The sequence below is a fragment of the Colossoma macropomum genome, unplaced genomic scaffold (genome assembly GCF_904425465.1).
Source record: "Colossoma macropomum unplaced genomic scaffold, Colossoma_macropomum, whole genome shotgun sequence".
In the NCBI taxonomy this organism is placed as follows: domain Eukaryota; kingdom Metazoa; phylum Chordata; class Actinopteri; order Characiformes; family Serrasalmidae; genus Colossoma; species Colossoma macropomum.
The window spans coordinates 15,936,414-15,949,147 of NW_023494804.1; positions in this window are offsets into that span (position 1 = coordinate 15,936,414).

A 12,734-nucleotide genomic window follows, 5' to 3' on the forward strand; every position below is an offset into this window, starting at 1 on the left:
GATCAGTTATTAATCTCAGTGTTACTGAGCTCTGCTAAAGTCTGAGTAGACTGATAAATCAATGTGATGATCAGTTATTAATCTCAGTGTTACTGAGCTCTGCTAAAGTCTGAGTAGACTGATAAATCAATGTGATGATCAGTTATTAATCTCAGTGTTACTGAGCTCTGCTAAAGCCTGAATAGACTGATAAACCAGTGTGCTGATCAGTTATTAGTCTTAGCCTTTTAAATTTTCCCATGTGCATTATCACTAAGATGTTTTCTGAATATATTACTTTTTACACATTGTAATGGACTACGTTACTGAACACACTGAAGAGTTTATTCTGGGTTCAGCTACCACTACGTTTTAAAAGTATTGGTCACCATGCACCAGCGTGCAGGACAGACATGTTCACAAGTCGAATCATGCAAGTCTCAAGTCTTGTTTACGGTCGTTATCAGCTGTCGGCTTTGCATTGTACAAAAGTAAACCTACTTAACACTGTCACGTTCAACACGGCATTAAATAAAGAGGATTTCATTACAGAAAGACAGTAATTGCTATACACAATAAATACGGCAAAAAGAAGCAAAACAGCTTCACACTGTTGGCTAGTCCATAGTTTATAGCATGTAAGCTAGCTGGTCAGCGCAATAGCTAATCTAGCTGAAATTTTAGTAAATATTAAATGATTGTGATGTGTAACTCACTAAAACTTCAGCTGGATTTGCTGCCAACATCAGCTAAACTAGCTAGTCCACTATAGCATACTTATTATCTAAACTGTATGTAGCTGTAGGGGTCTGCATGAGGCAGGTTTACCCATGTGATCCACTAAATAATTTGGATTGATTTTGAGGCATCACAGTCATAATGAACAGGTTGTGGGTAGGGGGTTTGGACAGTTATTAGCTGCTTGTGGAAGCAGACAAGCAACAAATAAGCTGCAAGCTGCAGCAGAAATGGTCCGAAATTATTTGGAATAAATAACTTCTCCATTAACTTCCATTAATAGGTAAGGAAGTTTTTCCTTCTCCCGTAAAGCTACGTTTTTGGAGATATGTTAGTAACAATATGATGTTGATACAGATAAAAAGTAGCTACGCGAAGCCAAGCTGCGTGGTTATGTTTGCGGCTGATTTGGGGAAGTGTGAAGGGTCTGGAGGCCGCTCTGCTGTGTGGTGGAGGTTGTGTGGGTTGCTCTACACCCTTGGAAAATGTTAAAAAACCTAAACGCAGGCAAGTGCAGACAACAACCAGAGCCCAAGGTAGGCGGATGCAGATGAGCATGACGTGTTGTTGAAACGGGCAGGTGAAGGCAAGAACGGCACTATGTTCTGCAGGTGTAGGTGGATGTGATCAGTAGCAGCTGCAGGAGAATTGCAGTAATGACTGTGCATGACCGCAGCAAAACTCACATGCAAAGTCCCACACGTAGGGCTGAAAACTAAAGGTTTAATTTATTTACTGCAGTAAGTTTGGCCCTCCTAATTCATTTTTTTGGTGTTTTTTTCTCAGACTGAAATTTCAAGTGTCATAAGCATACCATATTTTAGGCTGTTTTTATTCTCCTGACTCAGCAATGCCACTTTTAACAATAACAAAAACTTTAATATTACATTACTTTAATAGACAGGTATGCAGGAGAGTATAAGTTGGGGTGCTGAAATTTTATGCAGCATGTGACGTAAATTATTTAATGTTTTTAAAAAATAATTTACATCAAACATGTCATAATAATGAGCTATAATGAGGCAACAGACAGTATACAATCATAACTGGCGCATCAAACCACTGCCGCACATTCTTTATCTGCTCTCTTTTCTAGACTAACTTTTTGCAAAAAAGCTGAGTGGCGACCATTAGATTGTTGATATGTGGCATGGAAACCAATTGTGTCATGCCTACAGTCACACAGTGAGACTTAACCCCGTAAATGGCCAGGACCCAACAGCAGGCCCGAAGTTTTATTACAGTCATCTATAACAACAGCTCAACCTGTTTGCAATGAAGTCTTTGTAGTTACTGAATAATAAGCCTTAGTACATAAGAAGCCATAACACTGGAGTGTGCACTAAAATGCCATTATTATTATGTTAAATGATGATTAAAAACAATATTAGGCAACTTTGGGCCTCAGAACTGGTCTAAAATGCAGCTACTATACACACTGACAAGCCAATTCATTCAGTCCACCTCCTTGTTCCTACAGTCATCATCCATTTTATCAGCTCCACTGACCTTATAGGAGCACTTTGCAGTTCTACAGTTACAGACTGTAGTCCATCTGTTTCTCTGCATACTTTGTCACCCTGTTCTTCAGTGGTCAGGACCCCCACAGGACCCCCACAAAGCAGGTATTATTTAGGTGGTGGATCATTCTCAGCACTGCAGTGACACTGACATGGTGGTGGTGTGTTAGTGTGTATTGTGCTGGTGCGAGTGGATCAGACACAGCAGTGCTGCTGGACTAACAACCAAAACCATCCAGCCAACAGCGTCCTGTGTGCAGCATCCTGTGACCACTGATGAAGGACTAAAGGATGACCAACACACACTGTGCAGCAGCAGATGAGCTATCGTCTCTGACTTTACATCTACAAAGTGGACTAACAAGTTAGGAGTGTCTAATAGAGTGGACAGTAAGTGGACACAGTGTTTAAAAACTCCTGTCTGATTCATTCGCACCAGTGCAACACACACTAACACACCACCACCATGTCAGTGTCATTGCAGTGCTGAGAATGACCACCACCCCCAAATAATACCTGCTCTGTGGGGGTCCTGTGGGGGTCCTGACCATTGAAGAACAGAGTAACAAAGTATGCAGAGAAACAGATGGACTACAGTCTGTAACTGTAGAGCTACAAAGTGCTCCTATATGGTCAGTGGAGCTGATAAGATGCATAGTGAGTGTAGATACAAGGAGGTGGACTCAATGAAGTGGCTAGTTGGTGTAAAAGGGTGTCGGAAACCACATAATCAAGTCTATTAGAGATTCTTTAACATTAGAAAACTGTTTGTCAAACTCGCTTTAAAGAAGACGGGGTCTACAGCTAGGCAGAGACCATGTAATCATGCTTTCATCTGCAATGTGAAGTGTGTGCTCTGTTCTATCTCTGCTGAATCATGGTGAAATGAGTCAGAGCTGCCTGCGTCGGCTGCATGTAAGTGAGCATCCAGACATCGCGTTTATCTTGTGTACGGACACTGGGAATGTTTGTTTTGGATGGTGGAAATTCCCCTCCCGCCTCACCTGCTGAAAGTCAGGCATTTCTGGCAGCAATCTTGGCTATCTGGGACTGCCCCCCCACGCTCCCCTCTGCACACATATATTTATTTTACCTGAGACGTGGAGAGTTGGAGATGATATAGTGGATCTTCAGGCTGTAAAGCTGCATGATGAATTGTCAGAGCAGCAGTTCGTCATTCTGACCGTTTACTTGCCTTTCAAATGTAAAATGGTATGAATGTGGAATACTTAGCTTTGCTATTCTGGAGAAAAAGCTGCTAACGTTTGAGTTATTGGAACTTCAAATGATAAATTGACAGCACATTAAACACAGATTTTTGTTTATTGAACTTAGTAATTGAAGTTAAATGAGCTCAGAATTTTAAGACAATTTAAACGCCAACTTTTTTAGGGTAAATCCCCACATTTTTTATACCTTTTTAATAATAATAATAAACATATACTCAATTTCAGTACTGAAAGTACACCATCCTCTATTTATTTAATTTCCAGTCAAAACGGCCATCAAGTACAAGTATTTTTAGAGCCAAGAAAACAAATTACAACCAATTACGTTCCATTCTTCCATTTCCAGGAGACTTACTTTTCAGTTTTTTTAAGAAACCTGCAGACACACCTCCAAAGTTCAGTCTTAGAAGTTGGTTGATCATTTTCTGAAGTAATCAAACACATTCAGTGATGCTGAGGTCTGGACTCTGGGGTGGTCAGTCCATTGTTCAGCTTCTTTGTTTGATGTGTCTGTCTCCTTTTCTCAGTGAGACTTCTTGACAGCTACACATCCTTTCAGACCCATAGCGCTGAGTTGTCTTCTCACAGTGGAAGGATGGACAGAAAAACCTGTGGATGTTTTCAGATCTGAAGCAGCTTGATTTTCTCCTCTCTCTCAAAGATGAAAGCTTTACGTGCTGTTTATCTGTTGGGGCAGTTTTGGTGTCTTCCATGTGGTTGTTAGGAGCCAATTTATCTGTAGCTTTTAATCAGTTTTTGAACTCCAGTTTTGGAAACTCCTGGTTTTTCACTTTGACTATCTCCTTCATTATGCAGGTGGATTATGTTACATCAAATCTCCTCACAAATACCTCCTGAAAAAAGCTTGTACTTAATGTTCATTATGATGGCTCTTCAAGGGTTCTTTAGTAAAGACAACAGTTCTATATAGAACAATGAACACTTAAAGAACCTTTTGCATGTTTAATTGATTGATAGACAACATTGTGAACATGGTTCTATATAGAACATTTTTGTGGGTCTATATAGCCCCAAAAATGGCTCTGCTGTTGTATAAGCTTGACACTGTAACAATAGCAGAACCCTTTTTGGTGCGTTTTGGTGCTGAACCATATACAACACATTCTCTATCAATCTGAAGAAATGTTTCACCATGTAGAGAACCATATAAGCATGCAAATGGCTGTTTGAATGTTCATGGTTCTATATATAACTGTCATCTTTTCTAAAGAACCCTCGAATAACTATCATTTTTAAGAGTAAAAATGATAGTTGTAAGTAAATGTAAGTAAAAATCAGCTGTTTTTTTTTAAGTTGTTTTTTTATTAAGACATTTTACAAGTAATGGAAGCTTATTAACATTGACAGTTAACAAGGTTAGCATTAGCGTGATCTATTGATTTCAAACTATCACTATGAAAGATTTTATTAATTATTTTTACTCTTAGTAAAATGAGAATGTTTCCATGTGAGATCAGCTGGTATGATGTGTTATCAGATGCTGTGAGGGGCTGGCTAGGTGGGCACTGCACGTACACTCAATCTCATACTACTCTTCGCTCTGTTACTTGTTTGTGTCCTCAGGTACATGCAGATAAGATAGGACTGATAGAACACGCTCACAGCACTGCGGGATGAGCTTGATTTCCAGAGAATTCATTCACACGTGTTGAACCCTAAAGGATCAAATGACACTTTTTTTGTAGTCACTTTTACTTTTATTTTCATAGAGATTTTAGAGAAACATCAGAATAAACCTTAAATACATTGTGAGCATATGTACCAAAGTCACAGTTGTATGCAAAAATATGCACACCCCTGGTGAAAATAACTTTTGTTGATTTTTTTTTGTGAAAGTGCATCTTCTATAGAGAAAATCTACTACAGAGAACACAAATATGGCAGTTTCTGTTTATTTAGTTTAACATAATGTTCAATGTGAAAATGTGCCATATCTTTTGCACAGGCCACATTTTATATTTTATTCTGTTTCCAATAAATTATATTCAGTAAATAAACACTCATTTTGTATAAAATGTGCAGACGTGTGCCTCTGTAGAGGATGTGTAACTTATTTATTTCAGAAAATCAACAATAACATGGAATTTGACCAGGGGCGCACAAATGTTTGCATGTGACTGAATTATTCAGTATCTACTATGAATCATTCAGTATCTGCTATGAATTATTCAGTATCTACTATGAATCATTCAGTATCTGCTATGAATTATTCAGTATCTACTATGAATCATTCAGTATCTGCTATGAATTATTCAGTATCTACTATGAATTATTCAGTATCTACTATGAATTATTCAGTAACTGCTATGAATTATTCAGTATCTGCTATGAATTATTCAGTAACTACTATGAATTATTCAGTATCTGCTAAGACTTTTTCAGTAACTACTATGAATTATTCAGTATCTACTATGAATTATTCAGTAACTACTATGAATTATTCAGTATCTGCTATGAATTATTCAGTATCTACTATGAATTATTCAGTAACTACTATGAATTATTCAGTATCTGCTAAGATTTTTTCAGTAACTACTATGAATTATTCAGTATCTACTATGAATTATTCAGTAACTACTATAAATTATTCAGTAACTACTATGAATTATTCAGTATCTACTATCAATTATTCAGTAACTACTATGAATTATTCAGTAATTACTATGAATTATTCAGTATCTACTATGAATTATTCAGGAACTACTATGAATTATTCAGTAACTACTATGAATTATTCAGTAATTACTAAGAATTATTCAGTAACTACTATGAATTATTCAGTAATTACTATGAATTATTCAGTATCTACTATGAATTATTCAGTAACTACTATGAATTATTCAGTAACTACTATGAATTATTCAGTAATTACTATGAATTATTATATTATAATATTATAATATTATAATTCTACTATTATATTTTCAGGAGTATTAGTCAATATTTTAGTTTTGTGGACAAAATATTAAATGATAATAAATACTGTTATTATATATTTATCATAATTTTATATATGTATATGCAGCAAAACTTATTTTGGACTTGAATGAAATGAAATAAAATATATAAATGAACAATGAAACATTTTGGAATCCCTTTTTATGGCTTTCTCAGTTACTGTGGGACCATCTACATCGCTGTTCTTCATTCTGGACACAAAATAAAAAATAAAATAAAATAAAACGTAAATTTATGTAAGACAGTAAGTCTAAGCAGTTCCTGAGCTGATAGTTTGTCCAGGTCGGCTGTGCTGCGGTGTTTCAGTGGGAGGTCACTGAGCGCCAGACTGAATGGGATGATCATTAGTTGCAGCTGTTGGCTTCATCTGAGCTGAACGCGAGAGTCGTAAGTTTTCAGCCCCCAGTGAGAGAGAGAGAGGGAGAGAGAGAGAGAGAAGAGAGAGAGAGACAAAAACAGTAGAGAGAAAGACAGCAGAGGGAAAAAGAGCAAGAGCAAGAAAGAGAGACACAGACAGACAGACAGAGACAGAGACAGAAAAACAGCACACAGTAGGAAAGAAAGCAGAAAGAAAGATCAAGAGAGAGAAAGACAGCAAAAAGAGAGAGAAAGACAACAGGGACAATGATCAAGAGAGAGTGAGAAAGACAGCAAAGAGAAAGAGAGAAAGACAGCAGGGAAAAAGAGACAAACAGCAGAGAGAAGAGAGAAACAGCACACAGAAAGAGACAGAGAAAGACAGCAGAGAGAAAGAGAAAGACAACAGGGAGAGAGAAAGACAGCAGAGAGAAAGAGAAAAAGACAGCAGAAAGAGAGAAAGACAACAGGGAGAGAGAAAGACAGCAGAGAGAAAAAAAACAGCAGGAAGAAAGAGAGAGAGACAGCAGGGAGAAAGAGAGAGGCTGGAGAGAGAAAGAGAGAGAGAGACAGAATGGAAAGAGAGAGGGGAAAGACAGAGAGAGAGAGATAGGAGAGAGAAAGAGAGAGAGGAACGAGAGAGAGAGTAAGAGGAAAAAGGAGAGAGATAAAGAGGCAGTAGAGAGAGGAGAGAGAGAGCGAGAGAGGAAAGAGAGAGAGTGAGAGAGAGAGAGAGAGAGAGGAAAGAGAGGAAAGAGAGAGAGAGTGGAGAGAAAGAAAAAGAGGAGAGAGAAAGAGAGAGAGAGAGAGAGAGAGAGAGAGAGAGAGAGCACTCTAATGATCGTAAATAACGCAGCGCTCTGAGAGGTACGGCGGTCCTGCTGTAAACACACCTCTACTCGGGGGTCTGCAGATGAAGAGCATTCACTCTGCCAAGATCCTCTCCAGAAGGGACTCACCGCACTGAGGGACACAACGGCTTCGCGGCAGAGTTACTGAGTTCATCTGGCTGATCAGAGACCAGCTGCCTCAAAAGTTTGAGGACATCTTTGCTCCTTTAATAGACTTCTCATTGTTACGCAAGAGCCTCAAGGCCCAACATATACCGTAAAGACAGAAATCTGTTAAAACTAGAACATGTGCACTGTTTAAAAGAGCGTTCTTCAATGGTTCTTTAATAAAGAGTAAACACTGAAATGCTTAAATGTTTCTCTGCATGGTGAAATGGTTCAGACTGATGGAGAATGTGTTGTATATGGTTCTATATAGAACCAAAAAGGGTTCTGCTTGACAACAGAAGAATCCTTTTTGGTGCTAGATAGCACCATATTCTCCATCAATCTGAAGAACCATTTCACTGCCTTTAATGGAAAGATCATAGTCTTTGTATATAGAGAGCAATTCTTTTACTTCATAAGCAAATTATTCCACATATTATGCTTTTCCCCCTTTCCTTTACCTAAACGTTCTGCAAAGTCACAAAGCTCAAAGTTCCCTCCAGAGGGAGAAACTCTTTCCCACAGAAACCACTTTTCTCAGCTTCCTGAAACACCTCGTTGGAATTCCAGCCCTTTTCTTTTGTTACAAGATGACTCAGTCTCGTAACAGTCCTTACTGTCCGCCTATCGGCGAGCTCGGCATGCCCTCACACAGCGCACAGCAGCTACTGGAGGAGGAGTGTGGTCAGTGCTGTAGCGTGTGGAGAAGACACTGACCAGACTTTCAGGATCCACTCTGGATCAGACTGATACGGCAGAACTGACGCCGCTGGAGAAACAGCCACGGCGGAGTTCACAGCTGCTCAGGAGAGAGGAGTCTGTCTGCTGACTGCGGGACAGGGCCGGAACATGGAGGGGTGGAACCGCTCTGGAGACTGACTGATCAGAACAGAGTGGGTGTGCTGACCAATCAGAGCACACTGGGGAGGCATGGCTTAAAGACACAGGAGCTCTAACAGAGCATTTCAGACAGAGCGTGGATAGAGATGAACAGTAATGAGAAAAGTAATACGTTGGAACATTGAAGCTGTAAATTTATTTTACTAGGGCAAAAATATTATGAAGATTAAAAATGAGCATAACAGGTCCTCTTTAAAAAGGAAAACATTCAGAGTTAATTTTACAGTTAACAGTTACAGTTAAACATTTAAGTTATGTGATGAAAGTCAAGTCAGCGTTGATTAATCACTGATGACCTACTGAATGAAATCACAAAAGAATTGTTTGCAATTTTGTTGTTGCTTTGCAACAGTTGACTTACTTCAAAAAAGCCAAACTCCACAGATCAGCAGAGCATGACGAGTTATTTCAAATGAGCCCACATTGCTGGCCTTCAGGAAACCGGAGATATGGACACCGGAATCTCAATTTGTATCTGACTTAGGTGCACCCTAGGTGGACTTGATGAGATGCTCACCCACAGCGGAGGTCTATAAGAGGTCTAAAATAAGAGTAAGTGACTTAAAACTTTACAGGATTATTGGGTGTTATGCCCCCTCTCCAACCACACAGGACATTTTACTGTAGTCTGTAGTGGGAAACTGGACATTACAACGTTCAGTATCTCATCTTTGAAGTTCTGTAGATCGGTGGGGAACAAAGCCAAACTACACAGGTCAGCAGAGCGCCCTTTCCAATGAGTCCTGGATGGCATTGCTAGTTGTCAGGTAACCGGAGAAACGGACCTGAAATCTTCTCTGAGGCGTCCATGTTGTTAGTATCATAATCACACAATTAGCGACTGTCAACATCAAGGTTGAGGGTGCCTACACACTAGAGGCTGACGCAGTGTCAGAAATGCAGTCCCCAGGTGTATTTCAGTCAGGATGCTGGGTCAGCTCTGTCAGACTAGAAATGCGTCCATATGCGGTGAAAAGATGGAGGAGAGTAGCGACGCAATGTACTCTTTTCCTGTTCTATATGACTTCTTTGCCTTTGTGGCTGTTGTCTGCTTGGCTCTGTATGTGGCCATCACCAAGATTTTCTTTTGATGGCCTGTATTTCTTTGTTTCTGCTCCAAACGTTTTGTTTCCCGCTGGATTTCGAACTGTACAAACTCCACTCCACTCCAGCCGTGCACCCCACTCCACGCCTTCTAGACAGACAAGATCTGCATGTGTGTGTGTCTACTGCTCAGTCCTTGCATTGTCTAATGTGCAGGCACCCTAAAGTGTCATCGCTGGGCAGTAATGTCGACAAACTGACTAGTCAACTGGTTCATGCAACCAATTTATCTTCAATACTCAAGTTTCAAGCTTCATTCTCATCAAAGCATCATCTTAGTATGAAGAACCAACTTTGTCTAAATAATGATTTGACACTTGTTTTCCAAACTGTTATCAGAAGCGCATATTGAAACGCTTTTGGTCTAATTTCTGCATTCACACGTTTGCGTCAGTTCATACCGGTACGTGGTACACGGCCCATGGAGGCATGAAGCCACACAAACATTGTCGTGGTGACCGTGGTGCTACAGAAATGTCTGATTATCAGAGGAGAGCTTTGGCAGAATGTTTATTTAAGATGCTCTGTGCTCTTTTATTTTGTGTTATATAATACTTGGCTTCGTCTGAAATTCAACAATGGCATGTTTGGCATCCACGGCTAACGAAAAACAACATCCAGTTTATTTCACTGCTGCGGTTGATGGCAAAAGTTGGAAAAATTGAACTCTTGCCAGAGCAATCCATTCACCGCTGTGGTCTGTGGAGTGCTGCCACTTGTGAATCCATGGAAAACAATAGACAAGTTTGCCGTCATCCATCCACCGCACACATGTGAACGTAACAAAAAGTGCTGAAAGAAGAAAGTGATGACGAGTGCTGACATTACAACACAGTGATGATTGGGCGTGGCCTTTGGCTTCATTGCCAGACTAGCACTGTCACTAATGATGGTACAAACACTGACATTGTTTTTTTTCTCTAAATGAAGCTGGTTTATAAGGTCAGTTATACAAAGAAAACATGATCATTTGTTTTGAAAACGTCTTTAAATCTGGGTGTCTCGCTGACGGGCAGAGTAAATTATCTTTGATTTAAATCTGTAGAAGCAGCATGTGGAGCTAATCTAATGTCGAATCTCTTCTACATCGCTGGTGTGAATCACTCACCATCTGCTGCAGTTCTCTTTATTGTGTTCAGAAATGACTCAGTTTGTCCTACATGCTCCTCTCTGTGTTCTGTCACAGGCCTACACTCACAGCTTGAGGCTTCAGTGGGTGGGAGTTCAGGAATGTTGCATGACAAACAACCCAATTCCTCAAGCCCATGAGCAGAAGATTAGGAAACAGAGATGGCATCATTCCGCATGCTTATATTCCACACAGTAAAACAATACAGACGCTGACTCCCTGATAGTCAGTGAGTGTGTTTGCATGCACTTAATAATCTGATCATAATCAGATTTCTGCAGCTATCTGATTATTAAGTGGTCATGTAAACAACTCTGATTTCTTAGATCAGATTAAGACCTAGAAATCTGATAAAGAGGCTGGATTTGAGGTCAGTAATGGGGGTTTTCAGTGCATGTAGACCCTCACTCTGATTTCTTTCATTTCTCTCAGTGTGCGCATGTGTGAAAACAGAGGGCCGTCCCGGAAACATAGAGCAGCTTTTAACACAGCACCCGCGAGACGCAACACAACACTTTTGGAGCAGCGGCAAAACTGACTACACACTTGACAAAATAAAGGATTTAAATATTCTTCATGATGTTTTTTCATATTTTCAGCTAAAGCGACTCTATGTTTATGTTTACATCCTGTCTTATTCTGTGAGGCTGGTTGGACTTTCCCCAGTATCTGATTGTTGGCTGGTTGGACTTTCCCCAGTATCTGATTACCCAAGAGTATGAAAACACACTGAACCAGTTGATAACGCAATCTGATTTTCTGCAGTTATCAGATTTTTAAGTGTAAACACACTCACTGCATTTAAATTCAAACATTTCCTGATACTGAAGTGAAACTGTAGAGTCACCCTTTCCATTCCATCTTATCACAAGATCATACGTGACTCACATCTGGAGTTATGAGCCTATGAAGAGGGGCTGAGATACACGTCATCTGCCTCTCACTGTGTGGAACTGGTGGATTTGTGTGTTCGTCTACATTTTGTGTGAAACTGACCAATGGACACTCAGGAAATCACTAAGGACCGACCATCACGCCAGAAACCCTTCATTCTTCATTCAGTCCACATCGGAGACACATGTGCAATAGCGTGCAGAGAGTTTACAGCTGCTGAAGTTGCTGCAACGGTTTTGGAAAGTAGTGATGAAGAGAGAAAATGACCTCAGACCCTAGAGGTTTAAGAACACACTGTGACATCTCAGTTCCTCTGTTTCCTTTAAATTTATTATGAAAAAAACTAGACCTGCACCAACTTCATCCATCACTTGTTTATCATAGAACAGACAGACTAGAGCAATGTCCTCAGCATACTGTTGCTCTTAGAGAACAAAACCTTGTACCCCCCCCCCAAAAAAAAATAACTTTAAATGAGAAGGAAAAAACATTGCTAACTTTGAGTGTAATGTTACCAGAAGAAGACTTTATAAGTCATTTTGGATTGTTTTTATTGGTCCAATTATCATTTTGTCAGTAACTGGTTCAGTGTGTTTACACGCACTCAATAATCTGATAACTGCAGAAAATCAGATTTTGTCAGTAATCCAATCCGTTTACATGCATTGGGTAATCAGATAATGAGGAAACTCATTTCAGTCAGGCAATAATCAGATTTCTGCCAATAAACTCACAGAATAAGCTGCGACATAAACATAACATAAAACTTGCCACAACTTTTTTTTAAAAAACATCATACCACGTTACCTGAAGATATGAACATACATCATCTAGAAGATGAAAAATATTTAAATCCTTCATTTCGTTGAGCATGTAGTTGGTTTCAGCATCACTCCAAAAGTGTTTT